Source organism: Leopardus geoffroyi, chromosome X, assembly GCF_018350155.1.
Source record: "Leopardus geoffroyi isolate Oge1 chromosome X, O.geoffroyi_Oge1_pat1.0, whole genome shotgun sequence".
NCBI lineage: Eukaryota > Metazoa > Chordata > Mammalia > Carnivora > Felidae > Leopardus > Leopardus geoffroyi.
Window position 1 is genome coordinate 125,137,111 of NC_059343.1, and position 20,043 is coordinate 125,157,153.

The following is a 20,043-nucleotide window of genomic DNA, read 5'->3' on the forward strand; positions in this document are numbered from 1 at the left end:
AGATAGACCTAAGGCAAGAGAGAAGAGAGACATAATGAGAAAGAGACAGAGAAAGAGAAAGAAACAAAGAGACACTATCTGAGAGAAAGCCAGAGAGAGAGAGAGAGAGAGAGAGAGAGAGAGAGAATGAGAAAAGACAGAGGCAGACAGCTAGATAGAGACACAATCAATAACTATGATAGCCTAGGAGCCAGAGAGAGATGATACCAGTGAGAAAGGGCCAGAGGCCCAGCAGGAAGCACAAATGTGTATAACTAGTGAGCTGGCTTGCTCAGCTTCTGATAAATGACTTCTTCCTTCCAGTGAAAGAGATGTATATAAGCTCTGGAGTTGGAAGTAAAGTTTAAAATAAAAAAGAACACCACCAAATATCAAGGGAAACCAAGTAAAAAAACAAGTTTATTGGTTGTTTAAGAAGTTTATTAGAAAAAAAATTATATCCATTGCTTTTCTTCCTTTCAGTCCCAATCTGTAAAAACTATGCATGAAAGTAGGTACAGAGACTTCTCACCCTCAGAGAAGAGCTCAAAATAACCGATGGATGTCTAGGTACACTGCTGAGTGTTTTGTTCCCAACTGCCTCATGGTCTAGCCCCAGCCTTAACATCTTAGGGCTTTTATGGATTACACTTAACACTGGTCATTATGTAAGCCATCCTAGCCTGTGTCTTCAGGGCAGGGGAGAAGAGCCACTGCTGTAGCATCTAGGGATTTGCCTTGACATTGGGTATGTGAGAGCTGGTGGCATTCAGTGCAAAATGGAAAAAAAAAAGAATGATACTTTCTGAATTTTCACTGCTGTACCGAAGAAAGGGATACAGGGTGGCATGTCTCTGTTTTTATTTTCAATGTCAGTTAGAAGGAAACTTCAAATATTTTGGTGATGGAGACCTGCAGCAAGGTATGGAGGACAAGGTCTGGACTGCATGGGGACAGAGCTTCATTCCGTTCTGCTACACTGGTAGATTTGGGCAAACTCTTCCCCTTTCTGGGCTTGTGTCTTACATTTCCAATAAAAAAAAGGGACAAGTGATCACCCAGTGTCCCAGTTGTGATTCACTTGTGACATTCTAGGAATATCAGTGTTTTAAACCACCCAATCAAGATTCTCATGACTTTCTCAGAAATATGATTTGAATGTTAATGCCAATAAGTTGATTTGTAACCACCTGAGCAAATGCACCATAGGAGTGTTCATTGAGAGCTGGGGTTTAACACTGAACACAGGTCAAATGTGACATGTCCCAGAACTCTGTTCTTAACCTTGGTCAGTCCAAAATCTAAAGACATAAAAGGCTCATTTGCCAAATTTACCAGATTTATATAAGGTTTGAAGAGAAAAAAGTAGTCATTGTTGTAGCATCTTGGCCCAACTCAACAAGATGATGTTTTAAAGAGTCACATAGAAAGCCATCATATTTTAAAAAATAAATTTTGTAACCCTGATTAAAGATCTCAGGCTCTCAAGGAATTCAGAGGAAAAATAATTAGTTTGGTTGACCACAAAGCTCGACAGGGGTTCAGAGTATGATGTGGCTGGAGAAAAAGCTGCCATAGTAGTTTGTTGCACTGTTTAAGGAAGGGGAAGTAGTGACTCCTTGTTGAGCAGACTATGTCCAGACTTTTGAGCATACTTCTGGGCCCCAGAATAGAATGGAGTTGGGGACAATCTGGTGTGAAAAAGAAAACTACTAAGACAAGTAAAGAGTAGAAAAAAGTAGAAGAACTATTCAGGATGGGGAGGAGCAGATTCCTGGGAGAACATAGCCATCCCCTTAAGGTATTTAAAAGTCTATCCTGTGGAGTAGAGTGCAGGCTTGCCCCCTGTAAGCCCTAGAAGGAAATCCTAACATAAACCATTAGGCTGCAAATTAGAGGAAGTAGTTGGCTACCAAAAGACTCAAAGCCTGAGAAATCTTTTTCTTACACTCTAAGTCATTCATTTGTTCATCATTCATTCATTTAGCAACTCTTTCCTGAGAACCAAGGAAGATTTAGACCCTGTCAACAAAGGGATTCTAGGCCAGCAAGAAAACCCCTGAGTCACGTATCAGTGAGAACTGTGCTGGGGGCAGAGGAGCCTTCACACTGTCCCTCTACTATCAGCCCCCTGTGGAGATGGAGGCCACTTGTTGGCAGGAGGGCAGGCCCACCCTGATATGGCACATAAGGCCCCACAGGAGCCATGCACAACACTTTTCCTGGGATTGAGCTGTGACCTTAGCATCACTGGCACTGATGTTTGCAACATTTTCCTCTTGCTTGTTGCCGGAATCTCAGAAGAATTTGTTGGCACCACAGGCAGCAGAGACATCAGGGAACCCTCCTTTGAGGAGGTGTGACTCACCAAGGATGAGAATGTCCAGCTAGCAATGATGCAAAAGCCTTGGAGATGAACTTGCCAATTAGTATGGAAAAGAATGAGACCCCAGGGACTTCAGAACTTTGAATTTATCCCTTCTCTTTCCTAGCAGCAAGAATTTTGGAGACAGCCTGGAGCCCCTTATGAAGCAGGAGAGTCATGGTGGGCCCCTGGGGACAGAGCTGTTGAGCTGCAGCATGAGCTTCTGTACTCCTCAGAATGTAACTGACAAATTCATCTATTGTGGTGTACATGTGGATTTGGTTACCAGGGACACTGTAGGAATGCACAAATGTGGAACCTGCTCATCAGTCTCCCTCCCTGCAGGGATCCCAGATGCTTCCTTCCAATGGTCTGGGGTAGAGGCAGCCAAAGCTCATTACCTCATGCTTTGCATCCATAACCCAATGCCTTGCAAGCCCAGGCTGCAAGCCCAGTCTGTGCCTTTGGGTCAGGGACTCCAATTTTGTCTTGAAATAACAAAGGAGGAATTGTGCATGTTTGCTTTCCTAGAGTCACTTGCTAGCCAGGACATCAACAACTTCCCTGGCATCCTTCCATATGAGCTGACCTGTAGGACTGATAAGCCACAGGTGAGATTGGGCACAATGCCACAAATATAAAACTGATTTCTCAGGTTCTGTGCTTCCTGTACAGGGTTGCTCTGGTTGGATCACCAGCCACTGACTGCTCTAAGGTGACTTGGCATTTCTGCTCCTGCTGCAGAAGCCATTTATCAGCATGATAGATATTTAATCTGCAGCCAAGCTGCAAGCATGGTGATAATTCTCGATAGAGGCAAGGGGAGACTCGTAGTCCACATTGACAGGGCTGGCTTTATAATGGCCAGAAAGATAATGAAGAGTGGTGATAAAGGAGGTGCCTTTATGACCACCATGAAAAGCTCATGCTATTCCATAGTTCTGCAGCATTCTGTGAGCATTTAAAAAGAAGGAAAAGAACACACAAGCAGACAAAGGGGCTGGGCAGGGTGTTGAGCTAAGGACAGGGTTGAGTACCTTCCAGAACTAGCAGGATCCCCGTACTGAACACAGTAAGCAGGGCCACACCCAGCCCTCCATTCTTACTATACCACCAACACCAGGGCCTACTCTGGGCTCCTTATGTACACCAGTTCATGCTGGGGTTTGCAGGATTTTCCTAAAAGACCCCAAATCTGTTGAAAAAGGAAGAGAGAATGGCCAATAAAGGTTCAGAGGATGTAACTGGTATTTCTTGGGATTAGTTGAGGCAAAACAAACTGGGCAGTGGATGGGTCATGGGGTCAATCAGGTTCTGCCTTTCACAGCAGGCATGGGAAATAGACACAGCTGGTTCTGGAAGACCAAAGTTCTCCTTAAATAGGAGACATGTTTAAAGTTTCAGAAGATAGCTGAGAGGGGAGATGGCCTTTAAAAGAAAATTACATGACAGATTTATGATGAGCTACAGTGTTTCTTCTTCTTTTCTATGACCATTAGACAAGAGGAAAGGCAAGGAAGCAGGGAACAATGGCTAACACCTACTAGGTGAAAAGGGCTCTTGGGATTGCCAAAGTTATCCCCCAAGCTATTGGACCAACCATCGAATGCTTGTTCAGCTAAACTGAGACCACATGTTAGCTGGTTTCTTGGGTATATAAATTGATGAAAAACTTCTGGAAGGCCTCTAGCCTACCAGAGGCAACCCTGTGGGATGCTCTCTTCAAGCCTGGCTATATCATTTGTTTGGTGGATAATAGTGGGAAGTTGGTGACTGGGGTCCTAGCTTTCTTTGCCCACTTGCATTTAGAAACCTGTGTCTCTTTTTAGAAACTTCAAGTCTAATAAATATTTATATTTGCCTGTTTAAGTAAGTTATAATGTTTCTGGACTAAGTGATTTTCAAATTCCATTCCAACCCTGAAATTCTCTTATTATATTTTGTGATAATGAAGTACTATGGGTAAATGGAAACAAAGGCTATGTGTGTGTGTGTGTGTGTGTGTGTGTGTGTGTATACACAATTATATATCTCCAGTTAATGACGTTTGTGCAAAGCCAAAGTGTATGGACCATGAGGTCCTAAGCACAGCTATTCCCTCAAAGTATACTTAAACTGGGACAAAGTCCCGGGCAATGGTCAGCTGTTTCTGATATGCCCATCTTGTACATTTAAGTCTTGATAGAGAGGGTCAGCAGTTTGGTTGGCGCCCTTTGGAAAAGACTGGCTGCTAAGCAGACTCTTGGGGATGCTTGTTAACAGGTGAATGAACACCCAGACCCTTGTCTCCAAACATCTTCTTTCCTAGGAAGTTTGACTGTTTCTCTCAACATCTTCACCCCCGTCTGCCAGCTTATCCCAAATTAATGTGTGACTTGGGAGAATAAGTCTGGTGGAGATGGCAGGATAATATCAACTCTGTGTTTGGGTCATCATTTCACTCTTTTTATAGTTTTTCCTTTTGCTTTTGAGTTGTTTTCTTATTGGGATTTCTGCTCTTTCTTTTTCATTCTAGCTTCTTTGAGTCCTTTACCCTCGGATTTGTGCCATGCTCGCAGCTGATGGAATTCTTAGTCTCCTGGCCTCAGACCTCCTTGATTCCATTGGTCTCCATCTCAGCTTGGCTAGCAAGACCAGACCTACCCTGAGATCTCACACCTGGATAGGCAAAAGCTGACTTTGTACCCTGCTCATCTCCCAATAGCCATTGTCCACTCTGCAGGCTTATAGACACCCAGTGCTTGGAACCCATCTTGGACCCAGCCTTCTACTGAAGGAATTCCAGGTATTTAGTGTCTGGCCTCAGTTGTATCTACCACTACACTTCTCACATACTCAACCATCTGGGAGCTATCTCCCAAGTGCAACTTTTATTCTCCAACCTTTCTGTTTTTGCAACTGCATTTTCTTCCACCTAGACTTCTGTCTTCTAAATCTACTAACAGAAGTTTCCATTTTCAAATCACAGCTCAAACAATAATTTCTCCCTGAAGGCTTACCTACTCCTTAATGGATTCAAAGAATTTTAAGTTGGAAGAAACTTCTGAACTCACCTAATCCAATTTTCCATTATAAAGATGGGAAAACTAAAGCCCAGGGAAGGTCAAGACATGTGCAATACCATAGAGCATGTTAGTAGCTTAGCGGGGGCTCAAATGCCACTCTCCTAACATTTACATTTCCTCATTCTGCTCCCTTTTACTCACCTGGTTGTCAGTTGTCACTAAGCAGTAGAAATAAGGCAAACACACAGAAGCCTTCACTGCTTAGAAAGATTAGAGGAAATATTGGAGGAAAACACTTCAAAATCTTAACTGTGGCTATCTTTGGGTGGGTGGAATGTGGATGACATTTTCTACTTCTTTCTCTTATTTGGAATGTTTCACATATTCTTTTATGAACATAAATTGCTGGTAAAACCACGAAAATCACAATATGCAAAGATGGAGGAGGGGTGAGGAAGATGGAGAAAAGAAAGGCCTTGCAAAGTCAGTGTTGGAGCATTTTGGAGAGTCCAGTGCTTTCTTACCAGGTGCTGCACATCCCTCATGGGTGGAGGAAACAAGCCTTCTCTCCTTTATATTAAGAAACATACAGTTTCACATCAGTCCCAGCCATAGCTACAGCCCTAGATGTGTCCCAGGGGCGAGGCTGCTTGTCCCAGAATTACTGACCTCTTGACCCATATTTGCAGCTGTGACTTCACACTTCATATTTATAGGTTTCTTGGGTTACTAAGCTCCCTTGCAAACACTGAGCCATCAGCTATTCAGTGTCAGGTTCTAGGGTGTGGACTGTGGGGTGAATTTGATAGAAACAGGAACCAGAGGCTATTGCTGGTTAGACAAATGTGCATATAATATAAATAAGGCAAAAGAAGGATGGGGGGAGCTCTGCAATCCCACCCCAGGCTGCTGGGGGATAACATCAAGCCCGTCTGTGAAACAGCTGTTTGAATGGGACAGCATCATAGTAGCTGCTTTCATGGCTACTAGAAAGAGCTCAACTCCTGCTTATTGAGACTGGTGTGGCCAGGGTGGGTCCTACAGGGATATTTAGCCCTTTTTCAGAAAAGGCCTACACTCTGAGACTGAGATATCATCTCCCCAAATTTCTACCTGAATAATCAGGGATGAAGAAGACCGATGCCAGGATCAGGCAAGAGTTCTGTGAACACAGCTTCTATGTAAAAAGTCCAAGTAAATAGCTGAGTAGCCTTCAGCAGCATGATGGGTTCCATCACAGTGGGCCTTTGCCCTGCTTTCACTTTTGTGATTGTCTCCTTTTCTCCCAGTATGCCCACTCCTCCTCCAGTTCTCTGCTTATATGTGTATGGCTGTCACAAAGCTGTGTTCACATGTTTTTCCTTCCTTATTCTCTTCTCTTGCTGCCAGAGAGGCTCTTATAGCCCTGTCTCCTCTCTCTTCATACCCCAGGGATGAAGCCCTTTAGCAGCCTGGTGGCTGGGTGGCGGAGGAGGTGCACACATATGCTTTCCAGTACAGGAGAAAGTAGGATTTGGAAAGTAGGACTACCAGGACAGCAGCTCTGGGAAACCAGGAAGTAGAGCTAAAGGGAGAGTGGATGCAATCTAATTTCCTGGGCTGTTAGAACTGCCTCAGCCCAGGGGGCCATTTCTCAGAACAAATGGAATTTCCTAGTGTGAATAAATTCTGTACTAAGTGATCAAAGAGAGTGGTGAAAACCAGGAATCTCTATGCCAAGGGCTGGGGAGTTCAGAGGAGATGGCATTGGATTTTGCCCAAAGCTTTATGGGGGAGAAAGGATTGGAGCTGGCCTTTGGAAAGCTCCTAGGTTTTTCAGAGTATAAAGGGGTCATGTGACCAAATGTCTCTGGGAACAAGAGCCCCAGTGCATCTAATGCTAAATGTGGTATAAGAGGAGCACTACAAGGGCCCAGAATATCTTGGGTCCCATTGGATTGAGATTTGCAGTCTCCATGCTGGATCTTGTTGGTAAAGCTGGGGTGTTCCATATGGCACCACCCCACCAGTAACTGTGGCTCAAGGATGCATAGTGTGGCAGAAGAAACACCATCCTTATGCATGCCCCTGGACATTGTCCTCATTCTCTGCTATTTTTGGCTGGCATGCTTATTGCTGTGAACAATGAATCCTGATTGTTTTGTGTGAGTTACATGAGCTTGTCAACTTCAGGGCATGATAGACAATATATATTTACTGTGTTGCTGCTGAGCCAGAATCATGGGTGTGTTTTCTGCTGCTGGAAGTATGCCTTACACTTGATTTTGGGATAATTACAGCCCTCAGAAACACACAGACTGGGCCAACTTTAACACCTGAGGGTAGAAGCCTGTCTTCACAAGCCACTATGCCACATGCCACACATCACCCAAGTGTGCACCCACCATCAAGGAAGGGTGGGATTACCCCAGCTTCCTGAGGGTCCTCAAAGGCCTCAGTTGAGCTGGGAGATATGAGAACAAGAAGCAGGGATTCCTGAAGCCAGTGTTGTTTTTAGAGGTGTGGGACATCGGAGGAAGGGGGAGAGAAAGAGAAATGACTTGTCTTCCACTAGGGATGAAGCATAGGAATCTTATTTTCTTTTTTTTAAGTTAAAAAAAATTTTTTTTATTGACACAGAGAGAGAGAACGAGGGAGTGAGAAAGTGGCAGAGAGAGAGGGAGACACAGAATCTGAAGCAGGCTCCAGGCTCTGAGCTGTCAGCACAGAGCCTGACACGGGGCTTGAACTCGTGAACCCTGAGATCATGACCTGATCTGAAGTCAGTGCTTAACCGACAAGCCACCCAGGTGCCCAAGGAATCATATTTTCAACCAATGCTTCTGTAATATGCTGAAGCATATCCCCCTAATATTCATACGTTGAGGTGCCTACCCCTGGTACCTCAGAATGTGACTGTATTTAGAGATACAGTCTTACAAGAGGTGATTAAATTAAAATGGGGTTGTTAGGGTGGGTCATGATGCAATCTGACTTGAGTCCTTACAAGAAGAAGAGATTAGGACACAGAAATACACAGAAGGAAGACCATGTGAAGACACAGGGCCATATATAAGCCAAGAAGATAGGCCTGGAACAGATCCTTCCCTTATGACCTTCAGAAGGGACCATCCCTACTGACACCTTGATCTTGGTCTTCTAGCCTTCAGAATTGAGAGACAATACATTTCTATTTTTAAACCATCCATCTTGTGGTACTTTGTTACAGCAGTTTGAGCAAAGTAATACATTTTCTGTAGTGTTAGGAAGCCTAAAAATCACACCGCAGCTGACAAAAACTACAGATTCATGGGCTCAGAATGCTGTGATGTAGTGAACCTGGGATGGGGCCCACCAGTTATTATTGCCCAAGAAGCTCTGCAGGGGACTCCAAAACATGTAGTCCTTGGGCCACAGCTTGAGAAAATGGGACCAAGATATTGGACTTAGACTCAAAAGTACTGGATTTGAATCATATTTCCAAAACTTAGTCACTCTGTGACCTTGGCCAAGTGAGGTTGTTTCTGGGCCTCAGTTTCCCTCCCTGTAGAATCCAGTTAACACTTCATTTCCTGCCTACCCCACAGGGATGCTGATAATTATGTAAGTGAAGGGCAAAGCTCTGGTTTCCTATCAGGGGTAGAGTCTCAGCCCAGTCTGCCATAACAAAATACCATAGACTGGGTGGCTTAAACAATAGACATTTATTTTATCACTTCTGGAGGTGGGAAGTCTGAGATCAAGGTGCCAGCATGGTTGGGTTCTGGTGAGGGCTCTCTTCCCAACTTATAGATGGCCATCTGATCACTGTGTCCTCACATTGGAGAGAGAGAGAGAGAGAGGGAGAGAGAGAGAGAGAATCGACTGCTGTGAGGCAAAGTGAAATCTGCACTAGAGGCAGAAAAAGATGGATATAGCAAGGAGGTTTCTACTGCTGAGATACCAGGAAAATGAAAGGGGTTTGTTTTGTTGGGAATGTGGGCTTGGCAAGGGAGTTCTGGTTTCCTGATCCAATGCCATTCTCAGAGTTTTGGTTTTCCTCTTGGAAAGGTCTGGTAGCACTGTGGAATGGAAAAATATGGATTTAGAAATATGAAAGGATAGATTTAGGTCCTCGGTTGGCTTCCAGTTCCGAAAGTGGCCTTGGGTATGACCCAGTTCTTGTCCTTTTTCTTATCTTCCTGGTGGGGAGAGTCAGACAGAACCCATGCACAGACTAGGATTGGCAAGCAATGAGAGGTGGGAGAGGTAGTATCCAGCCCTGTGCCTTACACATAAAAGGTGTGCCTGTGTGGGGACTGATTGCCAATCTACCAGGCCAGGCTCTTCCAGATTGTGATCAGGAGACAAGATGAGGGGAGCCTGAGACCTCTGCCTGGAATGTATCTTGGGAAGAAATTGCCCAGTTGGTGCATTTCTAGTACAATTACATTAAAATGGCATTGATATGGCAAAAGTAGGCAGAAATCCTAGGACTCTTCAGGGACAACAGGTGCCAAGTTTAGAATGACTGTGTGAAGAGGGGTCTCTGCCTCTTGGCTCCCCATTCCATGTATCTTCTTGCTTGCAGATGGACCTCTTTAGCTTGAGGGTAGGGCCTGTCACAGCAAGCAGCTCACTCTCACATCTACAGAGATATATCAGGTGGGCCAGAAAGTCTCTGACAGGGTTCACAGTCTTTGAGTGAGCAATCATAGAACATCTTTGTTAAAGCCACTTTACATTTCCCTCTGTGACTGATCTCTCTGTGTTATGGACTGCAAGTTTTTGTCCTTCAAAAATTCCTATGTTAAAACCCTAACCCTCAATGTGATGATATTAGGAGGTGAGGCCTTTGGGAAGTGATTAGGTGATGAAGGTGGAGCCCTCATGATGGGATTAGTGCCCTTTTAAGAAGAGACAAGAGAGAACTCGTTTCCTTTCTCTTTTATCTCTACCATATGTGAACATATTAAGAAGTGGCTAAATGCAAACCAGAAAGAGGGCCTTCACCAAGAACACAACTGAGCTGGCACCTTAATCTAGGACTTTCCAGCCTCTAGAACCATGAGAAATGTCTGCTGTTTAAGCACACAGTCTATACAGCAGCCAAGCAGACTAACACACTCTTGCCTTGCCTCACTATCTATTCTTTGCTCAGCAGCTAGAGTGTCTTTTAAAACCATTTTATTGAGGTATTATTGCTTTCATGAATAACTGAAACTTAACACATTTTGATGAATAACACTCTGCCACTTGCTGCCACCAGCCCCTGGAAACCATTTGCAGCTGTGACTTCACACTTCATCTTTATAGGTTTCTTGGGTTACTAGGCTCCCTTGCAAACACTGAGCCATCAGCTATTCAGTGTCAGGTTCTAGGGTGTGGGCTGTGGGGTGAATTTGATAGAAACAGGAACCAGAGGCCATTGCTGGCATAGAGGCGCTGTCAGTTAAGTGAAGGAGACAAATGATTCTATGAGTTTGACTATTTTATTCCTCATTTAGATGGTATCATGTAGTATTTGCCCTTCTAGGTCTGGCTTATTTCATCTAGCAAAATGTCCTCCAGGTCCCTCCATGTTGTTGCAGATGGCAGAATTTTCTTCTTTTTAAAAGCTGAATAATATCCCATGGTATATATGTATACACCACATTTTCTTTATCCATTCATCTGCCAATGGGCATTATGGTTGCTTTTATATTTTGCTATTGTGAACGATGCTGCAATGAATATGAGAGAGCACCTGTCTCTTTGAGATCCTGATTTTAATTCCTCTGGGTATATACCTAGAAATGGGATCATTGGATCACATAGTAGTTCTATTTTTAATTTTTTGAGGGGCATCCATGCTGTTTTCTATAGTGGGTGCATCAATTTATATTTCCATCAATAGTATACATCTTCACCAACACTTGTTTCTCTATATCATCACCAGTACTTGTCTTTTTAATTTTTTTTCAACAATAGACATCCAAATAGATGTGAGGTGATATCTCATTGTAGTTTTGATTTGTATTTCGCTGATGATTAGTGATGTTGAGTACATTTTCATGTGTCTGTTGGTCATCTTTACATCCTGTTTTGGAGAATAAACAAAATCAGTAACATCGCAGCATACAAAATCAAAGTGCAAAAAACAGTGATGTTTCTATACACTAACTGAAGAGGAAATCAGGAAAACAATCCCATTTACATTAAAATCACAAACAGTAAAATACTTAGGAATAAACTTAACCAAGGAAGTGAAAGGCTTGTACACCTAAGACTACAAAACATTGATGAAAGAATTAATAAAAAACACAAATAAATGCAAAGACACCCCGTGTTTATGGACTGAAATAATTAATATTGCTAAAATATTCATACTACCCAGAATGATCTCTGTATTCAATGCAATCTTTATCAAAATCACAATGACATTTTTTATAGAAATAGAAAAAAACCCTAAAATTCATATGGAAGCACAAAAGACCACGAATAGTCAAAGCAATTTTGAATAAGATGAACAGAGCTAGAGCCATCACACTTCCTGAATTCAAAATGTTTCAAAGCTATAGTAATCAAAACGGTGAGGTAATGGCATAATGACAGACATATAGATCAATAGAATAGAGAGCACAGAAATAAACCCTTGCATATATGGTCAAATGACTTTTTTTTTTATTAAAGCATAATTAACATGCACTGCTATACTAATTTAATGTGTACAATATAATGATTCAAGAATTCTATATATTTTTCAGTGCTCATCATGACAAGTGTACTCTTAATCTCCTTTACCTATTTCATCCCTTCCCTCCACCCACCTCTTGTCTGGAAATCATCAGTTTGTTCTCTATAATCTTTTTTTTTTGTCATTTTCATTTCAATAAATGTTGTTCATTTATTTTGTTTCTTTTTTTTAATTTTTTTTAACATTTATTTATTTTTGAGGCAGAGAGAGACAGAGCATGAACAGGGGAGGGGCAGAGAGAGAGGGAGACACAGAATCTGAAACAGGCTCCAGGCTCTGAGCTGTCAGCACAAAGCCCGACGCGGGGCTCGAACTCACAGACTGTGAGATCATGACCTGAGCCGAAGTTGGACGCTTAACCAGCCAAGCCACCCAGGCGCCCCTGTTTCTTTTTTTTTTTTTTTAATGAATATAATTTATTGTCAAATTGGCTTACATACAATACTCAGTGCTCATCCCAACTAGTGCCCTCCTCAATGACCATCACACATTTTCCCTCTCCCCAACCCCCCCATCTACCCTTAGTTTGTTCTCTGTACTTAAGAGTCTTTATGGTTTGCCTCTCTGTTTAAAAATACAAATCATTTTATCATCCTGCTTTAAAACCTTCCATGGCTGCTTCCTGCATGCAGAATAAAATCACCCTTCTTATCCTGACCTCCAAGACTTCGAGTTACCTGGTGCCACCTACTACTCCAACCTCATTTGGTGCCACTCTCTTATAATTCTCCATATGCCAGCCCCATGGGCTTTCCCCCTCTTTTACCTTAAATAGGTTAACCTCAGTCTATATTTAGGGCCTTGGAGCTTACTTTTCCACTGACTGACTCCTTGTTAATTACTCTCACCTCAAATGTTATTTCCTCAGAGAAACCTTCTCTGAACTGGCCAACCTAAAGTACCTACAGGGTTATGAGTGCATTGCCTTGAGCTTTTTTTCTTATGACTCACCACTTTGAGTTATCTCTGTAGATACATTTGTTTACTTGGTTATTGTGCATATTTTTTATTTAAATGTAAGCTCCACAGGGCCAGGATATTGTCTCTTTTGACCTTCACCGTATTTCCAGTGCCTGACACTCAGCAGGCACTCAGGAAATATTTAGGGAGTGAATGAATGAATGAATGAATGATGCATAGAAGTTATCCAGGAAAGGTAATGGTAAAGAAGACAAACTTATCCAATCCCCCAGGCAGAGTTAGACACCCTGGTCTCTTAGCCCTTATGCTATGATCACAATATGTTATAATTGTGTTACTTACAATGTGTTACCTGCTACATGGCCACCTCCCTCAATACATACTAAACCCCATGAGGGCCAGGATCATTTGTGTCTTATTCATCACTGTATACTTTTTATCTCAGTATGCCTGGCACATAGGAGGTCCTCAATAACTTCTTGTTTGTTGACCTAATGACTAATTCTACCCTTCTCAATCGATGGAACATAGATGGAATGAAACTCAGCACATTTATTTTTCACAAATGAGAAATCTGAGACCCAGGGAGACTTATCTGCCATCACACCCAAGTCATGCCAGAACGCAGGTCTTAGCAGCAGAACTATTTTCCTGTAAATGGTTCAAAAGTTGGCTCAACTGAGATGGCTTTTCAAATCTGAGCAGCTAAGCAAGCAGAAAGCCAATCCATCATTTTTGCTTGGAGATGAAGGGAATCTTGTTACAGAGGCAAAGGGCATATTCAATGAAATACCACATCTTCCAGCACAGGATTAGCCTGGACAAGATAGCAGAATGGAGCAGCTATGTTGAGCTCTGGTATGCACCTGCCCACACTAATAGGATTCAGGCTGTATTTCCACTCTTTCAGTGCATCACCTTCCCTGAAACCACCGCCACATGCCCTCATCCTGTAGCAGGTGTTTCTACCATCTTTTGATGGTGGGGGGGGTCACTGGAAAGGTCAATGTTTGTTGAGATAGCCTTGCAGAGTTCTTAGAAGATGTTAAGAAGACACATTTTAGAGTCAAACAGATCTAGATTTGAATCCTGTATTTTCTACTTATAAAACTTGACCATGACCAAATGATTCACCATCCTGAACTTCAGTTTCCTCTTCTGTAACTTGGGGATAATAAAAATAGGATTTATTATGCAAGGATTTGTGAGAATTAGGTGAGATGTGAGTGCTTGGTAAACTGCAGCTCTGTGTTCATGCTCTTTTTAGATCTTTAGGTGTCTTCCCTGTTTGTATTTAAATTACTGCTTATGCTCTTTGAGGATAAAACTTTTTATTTCATCCCTGGGCATCTCATTTGTGCCCTGCGCAGACAAGGCACAGAGTGTGTGCCATTTCAGATTGCCACCCTCTCTGGGATCTAATGCTCAATAAGGATAAGAAAAGCTCTTGCCAACAGACTGGCACACTTAGGTCTTTACATGTGTGCAATTGAAATAGTGGGTACCATACCTAACTCTAAGGGGACAGGCAAACTAAGTTTCTTTGCAGGCAGGATGGTTTGTGGTAATGCAGTTTTCCCCATAGTAGTTAAAGTACATGAAGGCAACCCTAATGCTGGCCCCACAGTGTTTTCAGAATAAATTCAGAGGTGGCTACATGCAGTTACTTACCATTACCCCTGTCCCAGCCTAAGTCAATTCTAAGAACCTAGCCTACTAACCACCAACAAAATAGCAATGGATATAGGCCAGAAATCATGGCTCCTGTGTTTTCAGCTGCTGGAAGAAAGTCCTTGGTTTGGTGATCTGAAACGTGGGAAAAGAAATAGACAAGATTGAAGCAGAGCAGGTTGTGGAGAAAGGGTGGGTCTAGATCACTGTTGGATTAAAGATCTTGCCTAGGAGAGAGACAAAAGCAAAGCCTGCTCCTTGGCTACAGCCTGAGCTACAAATTACCACACAACCAACGCAGAATCACTCAAAAAGCAAGACTGCAATGGATTCAAAGGATACTTCCTTATTGCCTGAAGTGGAGGCAGGACTGACTTTAGAGAAGACACTTATTTCTTTGGAATCATCACTCTGAGAATCTGTATTGATTATGTTCTTAGTAAATATTAATATAAAGCACATCCCAAACCAGCACCCAGAATTTTATGGCCTCCTCACCTATCACAAGCCCCAGCCCATAGTCATGTCTACGGTGAAGCGCAGAGTAAGCTCTTCACTGACACCATTAAGTTGGGGGAGAAGATAGTCATCAAATATGGTAATGCCCAATGATTGAATTTAAAATTGGTGCCTGACAAGAGTTTATTCTATTGCCTATCCCTTTTCTCTTGTTCTATCACTCTCCCTTGAATTTTCATTCCTGCCCAGTGACTGTCCCAACTTTCTCCTTCTTTTTACCACCAAATTTTTGAAAGAAGTAGTCTGGTCTCACACCTTCCTGAAGCCACAACAATATAGTTACAACCACCACTACCACTCTACTTGGATATCCCATAGGCACTTTAAATCCCACATGTCTAAAATTGATTTCTGCCCAGTTCTAGTGTTCCAGTCTCAGTAAATTCTGTATCAGGCATTCAGTTGGCCAAACTAAACTTTGGGTGTTATCTTTTACCTCTCCCTTTGCCTCATGCCACCTTCCTATATATCTATCTGTTCCATTTTAGTTTGCACCGTATTCACGTTTGATCATGCTACTTAAATCACAATGATTTTATTTCTGTTCCTTGAACACATCATGCTTCCTTCTCTGACCTCAAGTCTCCCTTAGACCATGCACTTCTCCTTTAGAGAAGTTTTAGAAAAATTAATAGACTTTATTTTTTTAATGTTTATTTATTTATTTATTTATTTATTTATTTATTTATTTATTTTGAGAGAGAGAGAGAGAGAGAGAGAGAGAGCAGAGTAGGGGCAGAGAGAGAGGGAGAGAGAGAATCCCAAGCAGGCTCTGTGCTGTCAGCACTGAGCTTGATGCAGGGCTTGATCTCATGAACTGTGAGATCATGTCCTCAGCCAAAATCAAGAGTCAGATGCTCAACCAACCAAGCCACCCAAGCACCCCTAGACTTTAGTTTTTAGAACAGTTTTAGATTTACAGAAAAATTAAGCAGGTAGTACAGCCAGTTCCCATATACCTCCACCCTCACACAGTTTCCCCTTATTATTAACATCTTACATTAATGTGGAAACTTAGTTATAGTAATGAACCAATATACATATATTATGAACTAAAATGTGTAGTTCACTCAGATTTCCTTATTTTTTACCGAATGTCCTTTTCGTGTTCCAAAATGCCAAGCTATATTCAGTTGTTTAGATATACGTCTCTGTAGGGTTTTCTTGACTGAGACAATTTCTCAGACTTTCTTTGTTTTTGGTGACTTTGACAGTTTTGAGAAAGACTCATCTTGTATTTTGTAGAATGCCCTTCTGTTGGGATTTGTCTGATGTTTTTCTCATGATTAGACTGGAATTATGATTTTGGGGAGCAAAACCACAGAAGTAAAATGGCATTTTCATCACATCATATCAAGGCAACACATGATCTACATGATTTATTATAGTTGATGTTGACCTTGATCACCTGGCTAAAGTAGTGTTTGTTCGGTTTCTACACTGTAAAATGATTTTTCTCCCCCCATTTTCCATACTATCCTCTTTGTTAAGAAGTCAATATGTGCAGCCCTCACTTAAGGAGTTAAGTATTATGCTTTCCTTCCTTTAAGGTATCTGCATGAGAAGCTATCTCTTCTCCATTTATCAACTTATTCAATTATTTTTTATATCACCATGGACTCATGAATATTTAATTTATACTTTGGAATATATTTTAGTATTATTTTATTTCTTTTGTTGTTTAAATTATTTCAGCTTTGGCCATTGAGAAATCTTTCAGTTGGCTCCTGTGTAATTTTGACACTTCATCACAGTGGGATTTTGTTTTGTTTCATTTTTAGCACTTCTCTTTTTTAAAGGGCAGAATTAATATTTTATTGTCACTTAAAATCGGATGGCAGTTGCATATATAGTCTTAATACTTGATCATTCCATTTTGTAAATAAAAAATTACAAGTTTCCAATAGCCAATGACTGGTTATGTTTTCAGAAAACATAATTAGATTAATTAATTAATGGTAGCTTCAAGTTTTTCTTTATTATCTCCAGAAAATTCACCCACCTTTTATCCCTTTTTAAAAAACTGGAAGGTTGGCATGCATTTGACTTCACGCTCTGAGGCAACATCCTGACGGTCATCCACATCTACTTCAAGGAATGAGATGTTGGAATACTTATCAGAGAGACAATGAAAGAAAACTTGACCCTTTTGCAAGGCAGGTCCACATAACATGGCTAATAAGTCAATTACTACAAGTTTAGGTAGTCCTGCACTGTTCAAGTCTTCCTGAAAAGCATACTTGCTCTTAATCTGTTTCACCATTTTGGTGGCTGGGTCTGACAAGAATGGTAAGGACTGATGAAAGTGGATCCAAAAAACAGCAGACAGAGCTTGCATAGCACACAGGTCACCTTCCCTTTATAGCAACTAGCATTTTCAAAAAATTATTATTTTTATTTAAATCTAGCTGATACACAGACTGATGGTTGCCAGAGGAAAGGGAGCTTAAGGGATAGGCAAAATGGGTGAAGATAAATGGGAGATACCAGCCACTAGTTATGAAATGAATAAGTGACAGGAATAAAAGGCACAGCATAGGGAATATAGTCAATGACATTGTAATAGTGTTGTATGATGACAGATGGTAGCTACACTTGTGGTGAGCACGGTGTAACATAGACTTGCTGAATCACTGTATTGTACGCTTGAAGCTAATGTATTTGGCACTTCTTTACTTTCTGGTGCTAAGATACTTGGTTTATCTTGTATATTTCCTTACCCCAGTCCTAGAAGCAGCTGTTTCTCCAAGGAGTCCTTGGTTCTTTTTATTGGAGAAAGGTATTAGTAACCAAGATCTAGGTGCTACGTGTGCTTGCTGTAGCACACTTTTATTAGTTTCAATTTTACATCTGTTTGATTATTTAATGAATATCTTTCTCATCCACGAGATGTTCCAGTAAGGTAGGGACCATGTATGCTTTTGCTTCTGTTATGTTCCCAGTGCCAAGCACAGGCTCTGTTACATAATATGGATTTAATAAATACTTTCCAGATGAAAGAAGGTTTATGTTTCAGGGAAATGTCATCCTCTTGGTCATCCAGGACAGAAATATCAGAGTAATCTAACTCTCCATCATGTTTTTCGACTTTCACGTCCAATTATTAAGACATGATATTTTCTAGAATGCATTTCCTAATTTCCACATATAACTGCATTGATTCAAACACATATTTATTTTTCTGTTTTTTAGGTTCATTCATTTATTTATTTTTTGAGAGAGGGTGGGAGAGAGAGAGAGAGAGAGGGCACACGTGCAAGTGGGGTTGGGGCAGAGAAAGAGGGAGAGAGAGAATCTCAGGCAGGCTCTGTACTGTCAGCACAGAGCCTGATGCAGGGTTCAAGCTCACAAACCTTGAGATCATGACCTGAGATGAAGTTGTAACCAACTGAGCCACCTGGTGCCCCTCAAGCACATATTTCTTATCTATGGACAACCACAATAGCATCCCAAATGGTATCCGTGCTTCCAGTTCAATCTACACTTCATATTGGTAGAAACTGACAAGCTGGTTCTAGAATTTATATAGGAATGCAAAAGACCTAGAAAGCCTGAAGCAATATTGAAAAATATAAGCAGAGTTGGAGGACTAACCTTTACCTGACTTCAAGCCTTTCCCTAAAGCTATATTAATCAAGGTATTGTGTTACTGGCATAAATATTGGCCAATACATCAGCATGACAGAGTAAAGATCTCAGAATAGATCCACATTTATACATTTTATTTTTGACAAAGGTGCCAAAACAACCTAATGAAAAAGGAAAAATATTTTCAACAAGTGGCATTAAAATAACAGTCCATTCATATGAATAAATGAACTTTGGACCTAGCCTCACAACATATACAAAAAATAATTTGGTGCAGATCAGGGACCTACACATATAGTGAAATGCCATAAACCTTTTAATGGAAATTGTAGAAGAATATTTTGCCTCTTAGAGTTAGTCAGTTTCTTAGCCAGGATACAGAAAACAGATAGAAAATTGATAAATTACAATCCATATTTTAAAAAAAAATTCTGCTTATCAAATGACACTGCTTACTAAATATGTACTGGGAGAAATTATTTTTAAAAACTTGTATTTGATAAGGGACTAGCATTCAGAATATGTAAAGAACTTCTACAACTCAATAATAAAAAGAGAAACAACCAAAAATGTGCAAAAATTTTTTTGAACACTTTACAAAAAATATACAAATGGCCAATAAGCACATGAAAAACTGCTTGCAGTATTAGTGATCTTGGAAATTAAAATGAATCACAATGAGATACCACTACACACTCAGCAGAATAGTTAAAAATGAAAAGATTGATAATCCTAGCTATGGATGAGGATATGGAGAAAGTGGAACTGTCACCACCATTCTTGGTAAAAATGTAAAATGATATAATCACTTTGGGAAAAGGTCTGGTAGTTTCTATAAAACTCAGCATCCACTTACTCTATAACCTAACCATTCAACTCCTAGGCATTTACTCAAGAGCCATGAAAATACATGTCTATAAAAAGAATCATATAAGAATGCTCACAGCAGCTTTATAAATAATAGCCTAAAACTGGAAACAACCCATATATCCATCAACAGGACAATGATAAACTGGATAGACTTATATGCACAAGCTGGATATACAAATGGGATAAACAAACTATGGCATATTCATCCAATAGAGCACTGCTTAGCAATAAAAAAGAATTACCAATGCATGTCACAGCATGGATGAATCCCAAAAGTATCATGCTGAGTGAAATAGTCTAGACACGAAAGATTATATTGTTCAGATTCAAATTTCTGCTTTCTTCAGATGACATTGTAAAAGAAACTAGTATCAGATTGTGGCTTGCCCTTCCTTCCTTCCTTCCTTCCTTCCTTCCTTCCTTCCTTCCCT

The 20,043-nt window shown here is 41.1% G+C and overlaps 1 pseudogene; it reads right to left on the minus strand.

Moving 5' to 3' along the window:
* Positions 1-17,093: 17,093 nt before the first annotated feature.
* Positions 17,094-17,417, minus strand: LOC123594948 (annotated as a pseudogene).
* Between the last annotated feature and the right edge of the window lie 2,626 nt (positions 17,418-20,043).